The 22,411-nt window shown below is 45.6% G+C and overlaps 1 non-coding gene across 1 annotated transcript; it reads right to left on the bottom strand.

Annotated features, from left to right (window-relative positions):
* Positions 1–6,396: 6,396 nt before the first annotated feature.
* Positions 6,397–6,469, bottom strand: trnav-uac (transfer RNA valine (anticodon UAC)). The gene has a single exon. It is a non-coding gene; the product is annotated as a tRNA-Val (tRNA).
* Positions 6,470–22,411: the final 15,942 nt, after the last annotated feature.

The following is a 22,411-nucleotide window of genomic DNA, read 5'->3' as shown; positions in this document are numbered from 1 at the left end:
GGTTTCACCTATCAGCCACAACCTTGTACTTCTTCCTCCTCTCCCACCACCTTATTGCTCTAACCTCTCATCACTTTTTTCCAGTCCTGATGACGAGTCTCGGCCCGAAACGTCGACTGTTTTCTTTATTCCCACAGATGATGCCTGACCTGCTGAGTTACCCCAGCATTCTGCGTGCGTTGCAGGGTACCCACAATGATAGTTCCAGCAGATTAATCGTTTGCTCGAAACTGCAAAAAAGGCTTTCGGGCAGACTTTTGTCGATGTGAACAGGGAGGGCGAGAACGCGCACTCTCCCGAAAAAACTGGAGCGCGAGTAAAACTTGCGGTCGAGCCAAGGATCGAACTGTGAGCTTTTCGTACGTGAGACGAACGTGTTATGCTCCACTCCACGAAACGTATATAGCTTTCGTACTTTCACCAGTTTATGTGAAACATCGAAACTTGTTTGGACGTTTAACAAACAATGGGGAAAGACAAAAGTTCAGTCAGCTGGTCTATGGTGCTGGAAAGCCGAGGCTACTGCAATGCTTCAACACGTTTCTGCCGGTTTCACACTGTGAATATCCTTACTTCATCCCTCACCTCTACTGGTTTCACCTATCACCTACTACCTTGCATATCTTCCTCCCCTACCCCATTTTCTGTGTCTGATGTCTCATCGTTTTTTTCCAGTCCTGATGAAGGGTCTCGGCTCGAAACGTCGACTAATAACTCTTCTCCATGGACGCTACTTAGCCTGCTGAGTTCCTCCAGAACGTGGTGTGTTCTGCTTGGATTTCCAGCGTCTGCAGATTTTGTGGGTACCCTGGTCAGCATGGAGAAGTAGGTGCAAAGGGTCTATAGCTGCAACACATTGCTGTATGACTTGGATTCGACCTGACAAAATCACTGTTGACAAGCACGTCCCCGACACTTTCTATAAAACTTCCCTTACAATCGAACAGAAAAGACGAGATATATTATCGCTGGTGTAAGTGTTTCGCTTCGACATGTCCAATGGATTCGTGACTAGAAATTACTGCTCGTGGAGACAAGTAAACTTGCGACTAAAAACGCATTTCCCGTATTAATACAAATGAACGCATCGCTGTCGAAGTTATCCGCAGTAAAATGAAAAGAGAAATCAATTTGTGGCCTTTATCATCATAAATCCTTCGCAGTCCTCAGAGGAATTCGACGACGATTGCATTTGACTTCTATTTATATTTATTAATTGTTTATTCCCAGAATTGCATTACTTCTATGCGCTGCAACATTATATTATATTTCAATCTCATTTTAAGGTTTTCTTTCGATATGTGTCTAAAACGACCACATGCTGTCGCACCGATCCATACAGACTAAACCTTCTAACGCAAACTAGAACAGGATTTGGAAGAGATTATTTTTTTTTTCTCTGAGATCTAATGCTCGGAAGTTACAAATCACTTCTTAGTTAGCAGATTATAATGTTATTTTCAGCGGATAGTTCATCCCGTTTTTGAGCTCTTTTCTGAATCAGTGGATAACAGGACTTAGCACCGAACGTCCGAAGCTGCTTCTATATTGATATCATTAAATGGTGGTATAGATTTTCAATAGGTTTCAATTAGTTTCAATCGGTTTCAATAGGTACGTTTAATGTCGGAGAAATGTATACAATATACGTCCTGAAATTCTTCGCAACCATCTACGAAAACAGAGGAGCGCCCCAAAAAATGAACTACAGTTACAGCCAAGTGTGTAGCAAAGCATCACACACTCCACACCCCAAAAACTACTCATTCACCCGGTCATTCGACATACCACAAGCTCTCTCTCTCTCCCTAATAAGGGAAAGAGGGATGTCCCCGTTTCACAGCGAGAGGAGAGACATAACAAACCGTTATCATCTGTATATAAGATGATAAAGAGCATTAATTGTGTGGATAGCCAGAGGCTTTTTCCCAGGGTTGAAATGGCTGACACGAGGGGGTATAGTTTTAAGGTGCTTGGAAATAGATATCGAGGGGATGTCAGGGTTAAGTTTTCCACACAGAGTGGTGGGTGCGTGGAATGCACTGCCGGCGGCGGTGGTGGAAGCGTGTAGAATAGGGTCTTTGAAGAGCCCCTTAGATAGGTACACGGAGCTTAGAAAAATAGAGGGCTATGCGGCAGGGAAATTCTAGGCAGCTTACAGAGTAGGTCACATGGTCGGCACAACATTGTGGTCGGAAGGGCCCGTAATGTGCTGTAGATTTCTATGTTCTATGTTCAAACAACTCGCTGATTTACGATGTTAAGAGACCGTTGCGTCGCTCTGCACCCAGAGAGTCGGCACCAAAAAGGTGCCCCTCTCCGGACACACAATCCCCTGGGAGCTGACCAGCTACTCCCGATGTTCCGTGTTCTTCCGCGACGCTTCTGTCAGGGTGCGGCCTAGAATCAGCACGTCTCCAGATCCACGAAAATCCGGAACCTTGAAGGCACGCTCATCTTCCAGGCCGCATCCTTGGTTTATCAAAAAGCGGCCGGTCGTGAGGTCCTGAGGCGGGTCCCGTTCCCGCAAAGAACTACGGTCAGAGTGTAACCCCAGGTCAGGGTCTTCAAATGAAGCTTGAAAAGGGGAGAAGAGACATTAAAGATAGAAATAAAGCTGTTCCGAAGATGCAAGCGAAGGAGTTGCCGTTTCGCGCCATCTGGGCTTCGCCCCGCCTCCAGAATTAATACCATCATTTCAATATAAGAGGAAATGCAATCCTCACCTCTAATGTTTTAGAGAAAGAAATAACGTGAATTAATAAAGTGGAACATTCATATAACCGCCTGCAGTTTCCTTTAAATCCACTTTTAACACTTGTTGTAATTTCTTCCCAGGATACTAATCCTGCTGACACATACACATTAGTCCTGACGAAGGGTCTCGGCCTGAAACGTCGACTGTACCTCTTCCTAGAGATGCTGCCTGGCCTGCTGCGTTCACCAGCAACTTTGATGTGTGTTGCTTGAATTTCCAGCATCTGCAGAATTCCTCGTGTTTACGTGGACACATACTATATCCACCTTGAACCAGCGCTTATCACACCACCTACACCAACATTCCTTGTCAGCTAGGGAAATTACTTGAGGAGTTAGCTAAGCAAATAATCAGGTAAACAAATGGTAGGTAGCGGGACACTAGCCGTTAAAGCACTAACTCCACCGGGGATTTTTAAATCCCTTAAGGCTGCTGTCATGTTAAGAGTCGACGTTGGCTGGAATAGAATCCTCCCTCCTGCCCCCCGAAATAGAACACCAAAACCCAAGAAGCTAGATAATTTCTCCGAATAGTCTTTTTCTTTGGTATCAAGAGGGATCGATGTTAGTGCGTCCCCCCCCCCGCGATGTAGTAAGGAGTCCTCATACAAACCCGACACGTTCACGCAGTCTCTTAAAAGCACACACACATAAAGCAAACTGATGTGTGGCCACGCCTCATTCATGTCTCCGCACTCAAATCATTCACACTCTGCTAACTGGGAAGAGGGACGCAGGCCGATGAGGCGCGATGGCACTGACCACCCCCCGATTCCCACTGCTCCTGAAGGTCAGCCATGGCCTTTTGTAATGTCTTCAGCGGCGGATATAGGGAAGCCAGAATGGAATGCGAGGAATCCAGCAGAGCGCAAAAAGACCTCATATGGGAAGCAAGCTTGGAGGATCCTTATCTCGCTGTCTTTGGCAGTACTCCCTCCACATTACACAGAGACTGGGGGTGAAAACACTATTTACCTACTCCTCCGGGACCCCAGCTTTGAGCAATGTCAAAAACATTTCCCTACGGTTCATGCGGTCTAGTTTTCTTACTTTTTAAAGTTTTTATCTTACGTTATTCTTTGTATTTTTTTTCACGGTAACACGTTGAAGCTGCACCCTCTCTAACATGCTGATGGAGAGAGTTTTATTTGGGCTTTTAGCTCTGGAAGTAGTTACATTGGGACACGTCTCATTAGCGTGGCAGCAGGATGGCCGCATTGTTTATTCCAGGGACCAGCTGATTGCGCTCATGCCGGCCGGTTTAGCGAACAGAGCAGCGGACACCCCGGCTGAAATCTGGAGGAAAACACAGAGGGGATGCAGAGGGGCATCAAAAAGGCGAGGGAAGAGGACCGGGTCGAGACAACAGAGGCTTATGGAGAAGAGAAGTTATAAGCCGTGTCTCCCCTCTCTCATTATGGGCAATGTGAGATCGCTGGGTAATAAAATGGACGAGTTGACGACGCTAGCCAGGAGTCAGAGAACATTTCGGGAGAGCAGTGTTATGTGTTTTACTGAAACGTGGTTGCACGAGGACATACCCGGTCAAATTTTTTTTAAACCAATTTTTCCCGGGATCAATAAAGTATGACTATGACTGTGACTATGACTATGCGGGATCCCCTACTACACGTCTGCTTATCCGACTTCCGTACCTGGCTACGTGCACCTTCTACATGCTTCAAACCAGTTTAACTCCACTCCCCATTCCCATTCTAACATAACGGGCCATGGCCTCCTCTACTGCCCCAACGCGGCCACTGATGTGAGAGGAGCAACACGTCGTAATCCGTCCACATGCCCGCCCCGCCCCGTGAACGTCACTTCCGGTCATTTATCCTCTCTCCTTTTCTATTCTCCATTCCAGCTCCCTTCTTACACTTTCCGTTCTCCTCACCTGCCCAACACCTCCCCCTGATGCCCATCCCACTTCTCAAATCGGTCGTGGTGAAGCGTCTTGGCCTGAAACGTCAACTGCTTCTTCCCTTCCGTAGACACTGCCTGCCCTGCACAGTTCCTGCAGCATTGTTTTCAGCATTTAGAATATCTTGTGTTTATGATCACCCTTCCCGTTTTTCTGCATCTGTTACCGTACTTCCGATCCCTCCTTCACACCCCCCTTCGATTCTCCTAATATCTCCTGTTATATTTCCGACGAACATCTTGCACCTTCGATACTTTTTGCATGTACTGTGGGAAGGGCAGAGGATAAGATATCACGTTGCTAGGCTGTCGAAAAGGTGAAGAAGATAGCAGTGGTTGGCTTGATTAGGAAGAATCGCCACTGGGCTGTAATAATGTAATGCAGGGAAGAGGGTAACCGAGCTGATTTAGGAATGATACTACAAGCTGGACATTGAGTCACGGGACGGGGTGTATCCGTAACAGAACGGTACCATAACGACCCGGAAGCACATTATACCTGCCGAATGTATGGAAGAGCAATGCAATTTACGTACATCTTTTCTCTGGAATGCTGTAACATGAAACAGCAGCGGGATTGGGTGGATATGCCCCCAGGGTCATTATCCGTCGGCGGTTTGTCTTCGTGTATCTGCCACCGCACGTCTCAGTGACTGATCTCAAACGATCTCATATGAAATTTTTGCATTGATGAACACGGAGGTCTATCACAAATTGGTAATCCCCAATTCTATTCCCCTATATTTTGGAATGCCGGATCCTCCTCTAGCCGAAACCAAATCATGACTCAAGAACACTCATTATACTTGCAGATTTTGACATTTTGAACTTCCCGTTAAAAACCCTGATCTTAGCATCCCAAAACACAGGAAATTCTGCAACTGCTACAGCTTCAGTGCAACAAGCAAAAAAATCCCGCAGGAATTCACCAGGTCAAGAAGCATTTCTGGGAAAATAAACAGTGAACATTTCGGGCGGAGACTCTGCAGCAACAGCAATCAATTAGTCTCATGCTCAGTTGTTTAATTAAGCGTGGGCCGCGTGGTCAAGTGGTTTAAGGCGTTGGACTTCTGTTTGGAGTGCGGTATCAGCGAAGGCTGCAGGTTCGAGCCCCGTCTTTTGCCAACCTGAATGGTTCAGGTCAATCTTGTTACCAATTGTCGCCTGTATAACCGTTCTGTCTGTTCGAGAAAGGGAGCGAAGGGACGAGAGTATTGGAGTTTGAAAAGGAGTCTGAAAGACTAGATAGGATAGGTAATAAACGAATAAAGAAAATGAAAAAGAGTTAATCTTTAAAATAAGGTGCAGGGTTTGGAAGAAGCTGTTGTCAATCCTGCTTCTTGTCCGGGTGAGAAGCTGCGCGCACTCAGCAGCGATTGAACCATAAAATATTCCTCAGCTCGCAGCAGGAGGTTTGGACAGCGAGTTTTCCCTCGGTCTATATTTCCATTTAATTTGCGCTAGCGTCTTTAATTCTGTCTATTTTGTCGTGTAACTTCTCTATAATTTATGTTAATTTAAATTTAATTATTATATCTTTGTTAGGTGTGCAATGCAATGTAGTGAATGTTCATTTCAATTAAAGCAAATCGAATGTTCGCGACATTTACACCATTTATGCCCGTGACAAAAGACTTGAACCCGAACCGTCGTGTGCACGGGACCGTTGAGTGTTATACGCTTCTCAAACCCTGGAGTGAAAAGATAAATCAACCGTGTTTCTGTCCAGGATTGAACTGGAGACCTTTTGCGTGTAAAGCGAACGTGATAACCACTACACCACAGAAACCACACACAAGATCAGTATTTCACGCTGCTGAACATGGTGAGTTTCTTCACATTAAATGCAACCTTTTCTGCGCCAAGCAAGATATAGAAACTCTTTCACATCATTCCTCTCCGCTTTCAGTAAAATCTTATGAACCGTGCTATATTTTATATACAATTATTTATTGTACACTTTTCGGCCAAGACATTAATACAAGGAAATGATTGAAACGTACGTCAGATACATTTGCAGACGACGTGGACTCGCTTCCAAGAGCGCGAGTTCTTGGAATTTGCTTGGGAATGGGATGAGCTCATCGGTGAGACTCGCTCGAGGCAGAGGGGTCGAGACCGGATGCGGTTGCTGGATCTATCCCGTGCCGGTCGGTGACCACCCTGGAGTTCGAGTAAAGGAAGAAGAAGGGGATTGGGAGGAGGGGCTCTGAGAGCCCCGGGACAGTAAATTTAGGCTAAAAGGTAAGAGAGGAGTCTTCGGTGTATGGCCAACCATCGGGGAGGGAAAACCGAATGAAGATATTACCTTTAAGACATGTAAATATTATCTGTAAAGAATATTATATCTTGCATAGTTGTGAAAAGGTTGTCTCAACGGGAACCGGAGGAGGAAAATGGGTAATAATAACGGTAAATTTCAACGTAAGAATTAAGGAAAAGGACCAAGAGCGAATCATCTCTTGAATCGGAGCCCGCCAATCCTCTGACATAAGCGCCCATCGATAAGAAAACACAAAAGAAGGTCGAGAGGTATAACAAGACGAGACAGCTCTTAGACGACCCGTTAGTTCCCTCGGGTCCCCCGCCGACAAGGTTTGGTTCGACACGGGAGATAGCAGGTACTCTATAACTTTTTCTCGTGATCTCTATGGATGGAGCTGTGGGGATTGGCTTTATAGCGGATCCTTTGACAATAGACAATAGGTGCAGGAGCAGGCCATTCGGCCCTTCGAGCCAGCACCGCCATTCACTGTGATCATGGCTGATCATCCACAATCAGTATCCAGTTCCTGCCTTATCCCCATAACCTCTGATTCCGCTATCTTTAAGAGCTCTATCTATCTCTTTCTTGACAGCATCCAGAGACTTGACCTCCACAGCCTTCTGAGGCAGAGCATTCCATATATCCACCACTCTCTGGGTGAAAAAATTTTTCCTCAACTCCGTTCTAACTGGCCTACCCCTTATCCTTAAACTGTGGCCCCTGGTTCTGGACTCACCCATCAGCGGGAACCTGCTTCGTACCTCCAGCGTGTCCAATCCCTTAACAATCTTATATGTTTCAATAAGATCCCCTCTCAGCCTTCTAAATTCCAGAGTATACAAGCCCAGTCGCTCCAATCTTTCGACATATGACCGTCCCGCCATCCCGGGAATTAACCTTGTGAACCTACGCTGTACTCCCTCAATAGCAAGAATGTCCTTCCCAAAATCTGGAGACCAAAACTGCACACGGTACTCCAGGTGTGGTCTGAAAAGATTCAGTATTGGCAAAATGAAACAAAAACCGCGGATGAGATCGTAATTGAGATTTACAGGACCATGTGGTCAACACAAAAAATATCAAAAATGAGGGACCGACAAATTCAAGACGATAAATGTAGAAAATATACCTCTTAAATATACCCTCTTTGAACTACCTTCGCTGCAGCCTGCAGCATGTAAATTTCTACTTGAGAGCGGAGTACGAAATTACGTCAGTGTTCTTCAGATCTCACGTTCGGCAGTTAAATGCGGAGCAGTTGAACGCCGCACCTTTAAGGGTCAACGCCAAAGTCAAGGCCGAAAACGCGACAGGAGAGGCGGGTGTAAACCACGCTGAAGCGCTGGTCGATGAGGCTTCCTCTGCCTACCATCTTGTTAGCAAATGTACACCCACTTGGAAATAAGACTGAAGATCTCAGGTCAGAGGGAAATCTCAATTGTTTGTTGCCTTGAGACTTGGTTAACAGCGAACACGCCGGACGCAGCTATCCCACCAGAAGGTTTCACAATTTTCAGGCTGGATGGACCTTGAATGATTGCACCAGAATCGTTACAGAATTCATTAACACAGCTATGGTAGAGTGTACAAGTCAATTTTCGCTGTCGCACGGACGTTGGGGTTATGTTAATGTCTTGTTCCCCTGACTAGGAACAACTAACGATTAAACGTAGAACATTTTATTTCCTCCGGGAGTTCTCATCCATGAACCTGTCCGCAGTTTACACACCACCAGCGGCTGATTAGAAGCAAGCATTAGCGAAACTGCTCGATGCTCTCTGGGTACATGGAACGGCCCATCTCGACGCATTTCAAGTTTTCCTCGGTGACTTATTTATTCGATATACTTGTAGCCATTCCAAACACACATAACTTACAGAGAAAAAAACATCAGATATATGCTGAATTAAAAAAGAAAGTGAAAGACATTGGAACATGAAGAGGGTATATATACATTGTCCCGAATGTAATATTTACAACTGGTATCATCCCAAAGGCACGACAGAATAGCATTAAACAACTACGGCTACACAGTAATATCAATGTAAATCTTTAGGAATCCATAATGCTAAATTCATAGCAAGAGGATTCGAGTACAGGAGCAGGGAGGTACTACTGCAGTTGTACAAGGCCTTGGTGAGACCACACTTGGAGTATTGTGTGCAGTTTTGGTCCCCTAATCTGAGGAAAGACATTCTTGCCATAGAGGGAGTACTAAGAAGATTCACCAGATTGATTCCTGGGATGGCAGGACTTTCGTATGAAGAAAGACTGGATCGACTAGGCTTATACTCGTTGGAATTTAGAAGATTGAGGGGGGATTTTATTAAAACGTATAAAATCCTAAAGGGATTGGACAGGCTAGATGCAGGAAGATTGTTCCCGATGTTGGGGAAGTCCAGAACGAGGGGTCACAGTTGGAGGATAAAGGGGAAGCCTTTTAGGACTGAGATGAGGAAAAACTTCTTCACACAGACAGTGGTGAATCTGTGGAATTCTCTGCCACAGGAAACAGTTGAGGCCAGTTCATTGACTATATTTAAGAGGGAGTTAGATATGGCCCTTGTGGCTAAAGGGATCAGGGGGTATGGAGGGAAGGCTGGTACAGGGTTCTGAGTTGGATGATCAGCCATGATCATACCGAATGGCGGTGCAGGCTGGAAGGGCCGAATGGCCTATTCCTACACCTATTTTCTATGTTTCTATATCAGTAGAATAGTCTCAAAGTTTCTATCAATTGAGAAATGAGCGTGCTTGGCTATGCCCCACCTCAGATTTTACCAGTTTGAAGAGAGAAAAAAAATTATAATATACTTAAATGAGAGCACAGCCCATAAAACCAAAGAAATTTTCACTGCCAAAGAAAATGTTAACCAATGGAAGAGCATGACCCTCTGTGGAAGCCTTCCCCATGATTTGAGCACACTAGATGTCGACAACGAAACGTGAACGCCGAGCTCAGAGTTGTAGACCTCTTCCAAGAAACAGTGGCAATAAAGGATGAGGTGGTTAACACAAAATTATCAAAAATGCATAATAAAATATCGGCAAATTCAAGATGATAAATGTAGAAAGTGTCGACAAAAACCAGAAACTATCCAACACTTTACCGACTACTGTAGCAGTTTAACTTTATCTGATTACTTACACAGGCACAATCAAGTGGCAAACACCATACATCAAAATCTTGCTTGAAAATACAAATTCATGAAAGAAATACTATAAATACAAGCTTGATCTAATTTTAGAGTCAGAATACCACAAATTATATTATGACCGATCATTTATTACAGATAGGACAATCCATAGTAACTGTCTGTATATATTAATACAGGATAAAAAGCTAGAACAGTTTACTTAATTGATATAGCCTAGACACACATAACCCACAGAAATCAATGAGAGAAAAGCACCAGAAATATGCTGAATTAAAATATGAAATTGAAAGACTTATGACCGATCAGTTTTTACAAAAGGGTCAATCCATAATAATCGTCCGGATGTAATAATACAGGATAAAACAGCAAGAACAGATTATTTATTAGACATACCCATTCCAAGCTCAAAATTTACAGAAATCAATAAGTGAAAAATACCAGAAATAGGCTGAATTAATGGAGGAAATTGAAAGACTATGGAACATGAACAAGGTATACATTGTCCCAATAGTAATATCTACAACTGCTGTCATCCCAAAGTCACTACACAATAGCATTAAACTATTTTGGCTCCACAATAACACCTACAGTGCCTATAAAAACTATTTACCCCCTTGGAGGTTTTCATGTTTTATTGTGTTAAAACATGGAATCACAGTGGATTTAATTTGGCTTTATTGACACTGATAAATTGAAAAAAGACTCTTTCATGTCAAAGTTAAAACAGATCTCTACAAAGTGATCTAAATTAATTACACATATAAAACACAAAATAATTGATTGCATAAGTATTCACCATCTTCAAGTCAGTATTTAGTAGATGCACCTTTGGCAGCAATTACAGCCTTGAGTCTGTGTGGATAGGTCTCTATCAGCTTTGTAAATCTGGACAATGCAATTTTCCCCATTCTTCTTTGCAAAACTGCTCAAGCTCTGTCAGACTGCATGGGGATTGTGAGTGAAAAGCCCTTTTCAAGTCCAGCCACAAATTCGCAATTGTATTGAGGTTTGGACTCTGACCTGGCCACTCTAGGAGATTAATTTCGTTGCTTTTAAACCTTTCCTGTGTAACTTTAGTTTTAGACTCGGGGTTATTATCGTGGGGGAAAGCAAATATTCTCCCAAGTCGTATTTCTCTTGAAGGCTGCATTAGGTTTTCCTCCAGGATTTCCCTGTATTTTGCTGCATTCATTTTACCCTCTACCTTCACAAGCCTTCCAGAACCTGTTGCAGTGAGGCATCCCTACAGCGTGATGCATCCACCACCATTCACGATAGAGATGGCTTGTTTTGATAATCTGCGGTGTTTGGCTTACGCCAAACATAGCGTTTAGTCTGATGGCTAAGTGCTCAATTATATTTTCATCAGATCATAGCACCTTCTAGCTGACTTCAGAGTCTCCCACATGCCTTTTGGCAAATTGCAGCCTTGCTTGCATGCGAGTTGTTTTTAACAGTGGTTTTCTCTTTACCACACGCCCATAAAGTTGCTACTGGTGAAGTATCTGGGCAGCAGTTGTTGTATGCGCAGTCTCTCTGCCACTACGTTCGGTTATGGCCAATGGGAGGAGTGAGATTCCTGAAGCTGGTCAATAGTTCACAAACTTTAACGCGAACAGAGTTGGAGCGAAAGAAAAACAATAAAGGCTAGACGGAACAGCGCCGTTAACTCAAACTCTCAAATGGGAAACGAAGCCAACACCGCGGCTGAAAGGTATAACTAACTATAAAACGAATAACGCTAGTCTTCTGAGCCAGTTGACTAGACAGTTCAATTTCTCAGGCAAAGGCCGAATGCAAGCAGGCAGTGAAACGTTGCTGTGCTTTGCTCAAGTGTCGACAAGCGCTATGAAGAAAACAATGGAGTTAAATACCGTCACAATGAAATAATAATTAGCTGAGACTTGCATATTCACAAGCGCCATTGGCGAACCCGCTGCGCTGCCGAATTCGTGGTTGCGACAGCGCTCCCCTCCCTAGGCGGAGCCTCTGAAGCGCCACAGATCTGCGCCCGCTGGAAGTCCCGGAAGAACGACTTCTCCAAGTTGTCTTTCGCCGTGATCTAAGACTTCCCAATCTATAAGGAACTGGAATTTACCATGTACCCGGTGAGATGCCAGGAGGCGCCGCAGCATATAGACCAACGAACCATCTACCAAGAGAGGAGGAAGTGGAGCTGGGAATTGGGGCCAGCGGAGAGGCAGTAACCGGCTTGTACTGAGAACCCAGGGTGGATCTTCAGTGATGCTTATAGACACAATCTATACGAGACCTTGCTGGCAGCATTTTCCACTACAAACAGTCCCAGGCGCGGTTGCCATATGGGGCTTTTGACTTTCAGCCAGACCTCCTGTCATTGCTGGAATGACCTTACCTGTCGGCGGAGCCGATCAGCCTGCCGGGCATGTTGTTTCTGGGCGCGCAGCAAAGAAGCCCTGGCTCGTCTCCAAGTGCGCTTGTAGCGCTGGATCAGTTGCTCAGCAGCAGCAACACCTACGTCAATCTCCTGGTCGGTGAAGAAAGGGGGATGGAATCCCTTCTGGTATTCAAAGGGAGACATACCCGTGGAGTACGTCTGGAGGTTATTGCGTGTGATCTCTGCCCAAACCAATTGGGAGCTCCAGAGAGGAGGCAAGGCAGCGCAGTGTTGTCCCCAACTTCTGGTTCACTCTCCGTCTGGCCATCGGATTGGGGATGGAAACCAGACGAGATGCTGGCCATGGCTCCTTCAGGAGAGCAGAAAGCCTTCCAAAAGCGGAAAGTGAACTGTGGTCCACGATCATGTATTGAGGGAGTCCGTGGATACCGAACACATACTGTACCATGAGTTTGGCAGTCTCACGAGATAATGGGAGCTTAGGGAGGGTAATGAAGTGGGCAGACTAGGAAAATTGATCCACAACGACCAAAATGGCGGTGTTTCCATTAGACGGATCAGTCCAGTGATGATATCTGCTGAGAGGTGGGACCAGGGGCGGAGAGGCACAGGCAGTGGACATAACAGACTCGCAGGACGCTAGCATGATGTCTTGTTCTGAGCGCAGGTGGGAGAGGCAGGTAAAAGTGGTGGACATCCTGGAGCATAGATGGCCACCAAAATTGTCTTTTTATAAACTCCTGGGTCTGTTAACTTCCCGAATGTTCAACCAGACGGGAGGAGTGACCCTCATTCCAAAACTTTGGCATACACCAGACCAGCTTCCGGATCGGCATTGCCCTCAGATCTGTCGAACTGTCGGGAGAGAGCGTGGGCTTGGTATTCTTGCTGCCGGGGCGATAGGTGGGATGAAATTAAACCGGGTGAAGAAAAGAGCCCACCGGGCTTGACGAGAGTTGAGTCTCTTTGCATCCTAAAGTAGGAGAGGTCCTTGTGATCTGTCCGGACCAAGAAAGGATGTTCTGCCCCCTCCAGCCAGCGTCGCCATTCGTCCAGGGCCTCCTTGACAGCTTCCCGGTTCCCAACATCATAGTTCCTCTCGGCCGAAATCAAGCGCTGGGAAAGAAAGGCAGAAGGGTGTAGCCCGCTATCCGCAGAAATAACGCCGAGAGAGGACAGCTCCAACACCTGTATCGGATGCATCCTTCTGGACTGTGAATGGTTGTGATGTGTCTGGGTGTTGCAGCATTGGGGCACTGGTGAAACGTCGCTTTAACTTCGAAAATGCCTGGACGGCACCGTCCGTCCAGTGGATTCCTGCCGAGACCTTCCTGGTGAGTGCGCTTATGGGAGTCGCGATATAGCCGAAATTTCGTAGACGCCACGAAGCGCCGTACCTGTTTAACTGTTGATGGCTTGGGTCACTCTGTAACTGCCTGAACTTCACTAGGGTCCATTTGATCACTGGATGGGGCAAGTATGCAGCCCCAAAATGACACCTGGTCTTTATGGAACTCACATTGTTCGGGCTTGGCGTACAGGTAATTTTCGAGGAGCCACCTGAGAACTCCCCGGACATGCTGGACATGTTCCTGATGGGAGAAAGAACAGAGAAGTCTGTCATCTAATTACACAACCATAAACACTGGTTCAACATGTCCCTGAGCACATCGTTAACTGAGGGCTGTTATACAGCTGGGGCGTTGGCCAGACTACCAGGTACTCATAGTGGCCATTAGAGGTGTTTAAAGCTGTTTCCCACTCATCCCCTTCTCTCATGCGAACCTGATTATAAACATTGCGAAGATCAATTTTGGAAAACATGGTTACTCCCAGGAGATGTTCGAACGTCAGCAGGGGAAGAGGACAGTGGTTCTTCACAGTGATGTTGTTCAGGAGCCGATAATCAATGCACGGACGGAACCTGCCATCTTTCTTGCTCACAAAAAAGAACCCTGCTCCTGCCGGCGAGGTTGACGGACGGATAAAGTCTATGACCAATGCCTCCTTGATGTATTCCTACATGGCCACCGTCTCAGGACGAGAGAGGGAAAACAGCCGGCCCCGCGGAGGACTAGTGCCAGGTACGAGGTCTACAGCACAGCCGTATGGCCGATGTGGGGGTAGGGTGGTGGCCTTTCTTTCACTGAGAACCTCAAGGAGATCCGCATATTCAGCCGGAATCCCGGACAGGTCCACATCCTGAGCTGACACAGGAGGGGATTCGTGGAACGGAGCTGAGCTTGAGCTGGATCCAGGCAGGTAGACAGGCACGCCGGTCCCCGCTCTTGGAGTGCTTTCAGAGGTCAATCAATCCATGGGTTATGTCGGGATAACCAGGAGAGACCAAGTACCAGTGGCAGCTCAGGCGAATCAGCCAGATACAAGGCGAGTTCTTCACTATGGTCACCAGTTGGAGGGATTCTGTAGAAAGGTGGATCGGGCCCGAGCCCAGATCACGACCGTCCAGCGCCTTGACGTTGATCTTCTCTCTTAATTTCTGAGTTGGAACTCCTCATCTAAAAGATAGAGAGATGTCCATTAGATTTCCGGTTGCACCGGAGTCGATAAACACCTTAACTTCATGGGTCAGAGACTTCCACGACAAAGAAACTACGATCATTATACAATTAGGGGAAGCCGACTGGAGAGAGAATCGGCCTGTCAGGACACCTCTCCTTGCTGATGGGTATTCTCTTTTACTGGACGCTTGGGATTGCCGCCCGGAAATGTCCTGGATCGGCACAGCAGAGGCAAGGGCCTGTTCCCCTGCGCTGCTCTCGTTTCTCCCGAGACAGGCGCATGCACCCTCCTTGCACAGAGGGCGAGGAAAAACGGTGATCAGACGGCTTTCACTACGCCACTCAATTACCCGGTCGTCAACTCGAATAGTCAGATTAGTCAGGTCATCCAGACTACCCTACTCGTGTCGGACCCCTGTGTTCAGTCCACGCTGGAAGGCAGTTATGAGAGATCTCTCATTCCAACCAGTCTTTACTGCAAGCGTTTGGAATTTGACTGCAAAGACTCTCACCGTCCCTTTGCCTTGGCGCAGATCCAATAGTCGGTGAGCAGCTTCCTGACCCTGTACTGGAAGGCAAAATACCCTTCATAACTCTGCAATGAAATGTCGGAACGACTGGGCTGCAGGGTCCCCTTGTTCCCGTAAAGCGTTGAACAGGCTGAGTGCGGGTCCATCTGCGAAATCGACAATGTATCGCAGTTTTCGCGCATTATCACCAAAGCAACCTGGCTGGACTTGGAATGTCAGCTCTCATTGGGTAATACAATTCCTACAGCCATCGGGATCACCAGAGTACCTGCCTGGTGGTGGAAGTTTCGGTTCCTCTACGGACGCGGGAGTTTGTGGGGCTCCGAAGGCGGGATTCAGTTCTGGTGCGGGAGCGGGAGCATTAGCAGCAAAGACTGACGGGGCAGCTGAAAAGTAGGACTTGCGAGATGCTGGAAGTGAGGCTGACACGGCCAGAGGCTGCTGAAATGCGTTGGCGAGAACGCTAATGGCAGTCAGCTGACGCTGGCTGTCCACAGTGAGCGGAAATCGCAGACACATGAGTCGGATTGTCTGTAGCGAGCTGTGAACAGCTGTGGCAAGGGATGATACCTGTTCTTCCACATGAGGCTGGGCTTGTCGGCACGAGATTACCTGCCTCATTGCTTCCGTAACTTCACTCAGAACAGATTCAATTACCTAGTCTTCAGCGTCAGTTACCTCGACTATCGAATTCCTCAAGGCCGAATGAAAGCAGGCAGTAAAACGTTGCCGTGCTTTCCTCAGGTTTCGACAAGCGCTACGACGAAAAGAATGCAGAATACAGACGAAAAGAATACGGTCAAAATGAAATAATAATTGGCTGACACGTGCATATTCACAAGCGTAATTGCCGAATCTGTTGAGCTGCCGAATCCGTGGTTGTGACACTCTCCCATCTCAGCCACAGAAGCTAGGCACTCCTCTAGAGTTGTTATAGGCTTCTTGGTGGCTTCCCACACTTGTTCCCTTCTAACACGATCACTCAGATTTTGAAGACGACCTGCTCTAGGCAGATTTTCAACTGTGCCAAATTCTTTCCATTTCTTGGTGATTGACTGAGGCAATACTAAGGGATATTTAGTAATTTTGAAATTTTCTTGTATCCATCTCCTGACATGTGCTTTTCAATAATATTTTCGTGGAGTGGCTTGGAGTGTTCTTCTGTCTTTGTGGTGTAGTTTTTGTCAGGTTACTGACTCATCAGCAACTGGACCTTCCAGACACAGGTATATTTTTACTACAATCAATTCAAACACCTTAACTGCACTCTGATCTCCAAAAACAGATTTCCATTGAACTAATTATGTGACCTCTGGAACGACTTGGCTGCTCCAGTGATGATTTGGTGTGCCGTATTAAAGAGGATTGAGCACTTATGCAATCAATTATTCTGTAATTAATTTAGGTAACTTTGTAGAGATCTGTTTTCACTTTGACACGAAAGTACCTTTTTCTGTTGATCAGTGTCAAAAAAGCCAAATTAAATCTACTGTCCGCTGTGATTCAATGTTGGAAAACCATAAAACTTTAAAACTGCCAAGGGCAGGGCAGGGCCGGGGTGGGGAGGGGAGGGGAGGGGGAGAGGAGGAGGCGGTAGACGGGTTTGAATACTTTTTATAGGCACTGCATATAAAGCTTCAGAAAGCCACAATACTAAATGCCACTAGAATAGTCGAAAAGTTCCAAGCAATTGACAAATTAGCAACTGAGCGTGCTTGAGCTCAGAAAACATAGGACATACATTGAAACATAGAAAAATATAATAAAATAATATTAATAATAGTAATTAATAATATTTATTGTTATTACTTTTCTCAGCTCAAGCTGGCAAAACCCGAGCTATATTTAGAAATTTCGAACTATTCTCGTGATGTCTTTCTGGTGGAGATTTACATAAAATATTGTTACGTCGGCTGAAATGTTTAATACTATTGTGTACTGACTTAGGGATGGTAACAGATACAGATATTACTATTAGGATAATGTAAACATCATACATGTTCCTTGGTCTTTCCAATGCCTCTTTTAATTCAGCATATTTCTGCTGATTTTTCACATTGATTTCTACACCGTATTTTCGGATGGCCATATATATTAAGTAAATTGTTCTTGCTTGTTTATCCTCCACCCAGCTATACCTGTCTGTATGTCTGCACCGTGGAACAGTCTATGTTCCAAACCTACACTGGTGGCCGCCCTGCATTAAGAGCAGGGAGGTTATACTGCCTTGGAGGGCAAAGGGGTTTTTGAAGAGATATATTGTTTAATATCTGCCGGCCACAGGAGGAGATGCTGGATGAATGTTGAGGAAATCTGTCGAAGAAGGGAAGTAGGGAAGAGCCAGGCAATTGCAGGCCGCTTCTCTGTTGACATTAGGATGTCTTCGAAAACCAAGCGGCCGGAATAATCTGTACTTAGCTAGTCAAGGAGTGCTCAGGAAAATTCGGTGGGATGTCTATTCCGTGAACAATTTATATTTCTGAAAAATTCAAAAATAGTCTGATAAGTGTAGTACTGATATAGAATCCACATTGATTTAAGTAAATACATGGCTGGGTGGTTAAGTGGTAAAATTCTCGCCTGCCACGCGGTAGACACGAGTTAGATTCCTGGCTAATATAAGAACATAATAACATAAGAAATATGAGCAGAAATATGATCCGGCCCGTCGAGCCTGCTCCTCCGTCAAGAAGGTCATGGCTGATCCGACCATGGACTCACCTCCATTTACCTGCCTTTTCCCATAACCCTTAATTCCAACCTTGTCATAAGTATATTTACTTAGGCAGCCTCCATTGTTTCATTGGGCAGTGAATTCCACAGATTCACCACTCTTTGGGAAAAGCAGTTCCTCCTCATCTCCATCCTAAATTTATTCCCTCGAATCTTGAGTCTGTGTCCCCTAGTTCTAGTCTCACCTACTAGGGGAAATAACTTTCCTGCCTCTATCTTATCTATCCCTTTCATAATTTCATATGTTTCTATTAGATCTTCTCTCAATCTTCTGAGTACAGTCCCAGGCGACTTAGTCTCTCCTCATAGTCTAACACCCTCATCCGTAGAATTAATCTGGTGAACCTCCTTTACACCGCCTTCAAAGCCAATATATCCTTCCTCAATAAGGAGACCAGAATTTCAAGCAGTACTCCAGATGCGGCCTCACCAGTTACCTATACATTTGCAGCATAACCTCCCTGCTTTTAGTTGCAGTCCCTATAGGTATAGAAACATTGAAAATAGGTGCAGGAGTAGGCCATTCGGCCCTTCGAGCCTGCACCGCCATTTATTATGATCGTGGCTGATCATCCAACTCAGAACCCTGCACCAGCCTTCCCTCCATACCCCCTAATCCCCGTAGCCACAAGGGCCATATCTAACTCCCTCTTAAATATAGCCAATGAACTGGCCTCAACTGTTTCCTGTGGCAGAGAATTCCACAGATTCACCACTCTCTGTGTGAAGAAGTTTTTCCTAATCTCGGTCCTAAAAGGCTTCCCCTCTATCCTCAAACTGTGACCCCTCGTTCTGGACTTCCCCAACATTGGGAACAATCTTCCTGCATCTAGCCTGTCCAATCCCTTTAGGATTTTATACGTTTCACTCAGATCCCCCCTCAATCTTCTAAATTCCAACGAGTACAAGCCCAGTTCATCCAGTCTTTCTTCATATGAAAGTCCTGCCATCCCAGGAATCAATCTGGTGAACCTTCTTTGTACTCCCTCTATGGCAAGGATGTCTTTCCTCAGATTAGGGGACCAAAACTGCACACAATACTCCAGGTGTGGTCTCACAAAGGCCTTGTACAACTGCAGTAGTACCTCCCTGCTCCTGTACTCGAATCCTTTTGCTATAAATGCCAGCATACCATTTGCCTTTTTCACCGCCTGCTGTACCTGCATGCCCACTTTCAATGACTTGTGTATAATGACACCCAGGTCTCGTTGCATTTCCCCTTTCCCTAATCAGCCACCATTCAGATAATAATCTGTTTTCCTATTTTTGCCACCAAAGTGGATAACATCACATTCATCCACATTAAATTGCATCTGCCATGAATTTGCCCACTCACCCAACCTATCCAAGTCACTCTGCATCCTCTTAGCATCCTCCTCGCAGCTAACACTGCCACCCAGCTTCGTGTCATCCGCAAACTTGGAGATGCTGCATTTAATTCCCTCATCCAAGTCATTAATATATATTGTAAACAACTGGGGTCCCAGCACTGAGCCTTGCGGTACCCCACTAGTCACCGCCTGCCATTCTGAAAAGGTCCCGTTTATTCCCACTCTTTGCTTCCTGTCTGCTAACCAACTCTCCACCCACACCAATACCTTACCCGCAATACCGTGTGCTTTAAGTTTGCACACTAATCTCCTGTGTGGGACCTTGTCAAAAGCCTTTTGAAAATCCAAATATACCACATCCACTGGTTCTCCTCTACCCACTCTACTAGTTGCATCCTCAAAAAATTCTATGAGATTCGTCAGGCATGATTTTCCTTTCACAAATCCATGCTGACTTTGTCCGATGATTTCACCGCTTTCCAAATGTGCTGTTATCACATCTTTGATAACTGACTCCAGCAGTTTCCCCACCACCGACGTTAGGCTAACCGGTCTATAATTCCCCGGTTTCTCTCTCCCTCCTTTTTTAAAAAGTGGGGTTACATTAGCCACCCTCCAATCCTCAGGAACTAGTCCAGAATCTAACGAGTTTTGAAAAATTATCACTAATGCATCCACTATTTCTTGGGCTACTTCCTTAAGCACTCTGGGACGCAGACAATCTGGCCCTGGGGATTTATCTGCCTTCAATCCCTTCAATTTACCTAACACCACTTCCCTACTAACATGTATTTCGCTCAGTTCCTCCATCTCACTGAACCCTCTGTCCCCTATTATTTCTGGAAGATTATTTATGTCCTCCTTAGTGAAGACAGAACCAAAGTAATTATTCAATTCGTCTGCCATGTCTGGTATGAAGGCCAGTGTTGCATTTGCCTTCTTGATAGCCTGCTGCACCTGCAAACCAACCATTTGTGATTCATACACAAGCACTCCCAAGTCCCTCTGCACGGCAGCATGCTGCAATCTTTTAGCATTTAAATAGTAATCTGTTCTTCCATTTACCTTCCAAAATGGATGACTTCGCATTTACCAACACTGTACTCCATCTGCCAGTCCCTTTCCCACTCACTTAACCTATCTATATCTCTCTACAGACTTTCCATATCCTCTGTACAATTTGCTTTTCCACTCAAGTTAGTGTCATCAGCAAACTTAGATTCACTACAGTCGTTACCCTCTTTCAGATTGTTAACCTATATCGTAAACAGTTGCGGGCCCAGCACTGACCCCTGCGGCACACCGCTTACCACTGATTGCCAACCAGAGAAACACCCATGTATCCCAACTCTCTGTTTTCTAATGGTTAACTAATTCTCTATCCATGTTAATACGTCACCCCTAGATCTATGCATCCTTGTCTTATGGATAAGTCTTTTATGTGGCTCCTTATCGAACGCCTTCTGGAAATCCAAGTAAGTAACATCTACCTGATCCCCTCTATCCACTGTGTTCATTATATCCTCAAAAAAGTTTGCCAAACAGGACCTGCCTTTGCTGAATCCATGCTGTGTCTGCCTGATGGATCCAATTTTTTGAAATGCCACGCTATTTCTTCTTGATGATAACTTCAAGTATTTTCCCAACTACACATGATAACCTAACTGGCTAATATTTTTTGCCGGCATCCTTTTACGAACTGTGGCGCGACGTTCGCCGTCTTCCAATACGCCGGGATCTTCCCAGAGTCCGGAGAATTTTGGTAAATAATAATTATATATTTTTCCTTCTAGAGCTGGTTATGGCACTTATCAACTGCAGTATCTCAGAAAACCTCGAAGAACTGCAATTTGTCGAAACAGCTAGACCGCCAATGGCATCTACATCGTCCTGTAATTATCTGTGGAGCAGTGTCAGTGCACGTATTATTCATGAACTGCAACTTAGTCTCCAGTACTCAACTGCCAAGCATACTTATCTCCAAACTCTTAGATCTGAGGTTCAGCAATTCCCTTTGCTTGACTTCGTGCCTGAAAGACCGTCATCAGTATGGTTAGGGAACCATACCTCTGCTACTCTTATACCTCACCAGTCCGGTTTCCACGGCAAGCCCCTTTCTGGGTTGATATATCTCTCCATTCAAAGCTGAAGTGGATGGCGCCGGTTATTTCACTCATAAAATAAGTGCCCGGATTTGGTGTATCTACAAACAGCCCGCCATTGTGTGAAGCAGCTTCCAGTTACGGTACAAGTGCCGAACGGTTAGGATGGAAAGGCAGTCCGAAGCTATTCCTTCAATCAGCCCAGTGCACATGAGAGCTGATATATGTTCAGAGTGATCACCTGCATGGAATTAGAAGCAAAAATATAGAAAAAGACGAATATGAACATGAATATCCGAAATACACTTTCGACCTATCCGGTCAGAACGTCCTGCTCTGCTCAGTATTTGTTGAGAATCTTTGGCTCTGTATGCAAGTATCTCTCTTCATCTCTGTAGGTGATGCCTCTGTCTTTTCGTGAGTGAGATTGTCGCCCTTCCTCAGTGTCAGGTTTGTTTGCCCGTCTGTATCAGTCTGGGCATTTGTAATCATGTTTCCTTCTCTCTATGCGCCAAATTGTTTCCCTCTTCCAGGAACTGTACAATTTGTGAGACTCTGACTACCTCCGTAGCTGTTGGCATCAATGTGTCTTCACTTGTTCCAGATGTGATTCAGCTGTTGTCTTTCGGGGTGAATACCTTCCTTTGGTTTTGAATGTGCATCATTCATCTTCTTCCCGTGCGCGCGCGAGCGCAAGTGCCTCGATCTGGCT

The sequence above is a fragment of the Mobula birostris genome, chromosome 2 (genome assembly GCF_030028105.1).
Source record: "Mobula birostris isolate sMobBir1 chromosome 2, sMobBir1.hap1, whole genome shotgun sequence".
Classification (NCBI taxonomy): Eukaryota; Metazoa; Chordata; class Chondrichthyes; order Myliobatiformes; family Myliobatidae; genus Mobula; species Mobula birostris.
Note: the sequence above shows the minus strand (reverse complement) of the source record. Positions and strands in the feature narration are given on the sequence as shown.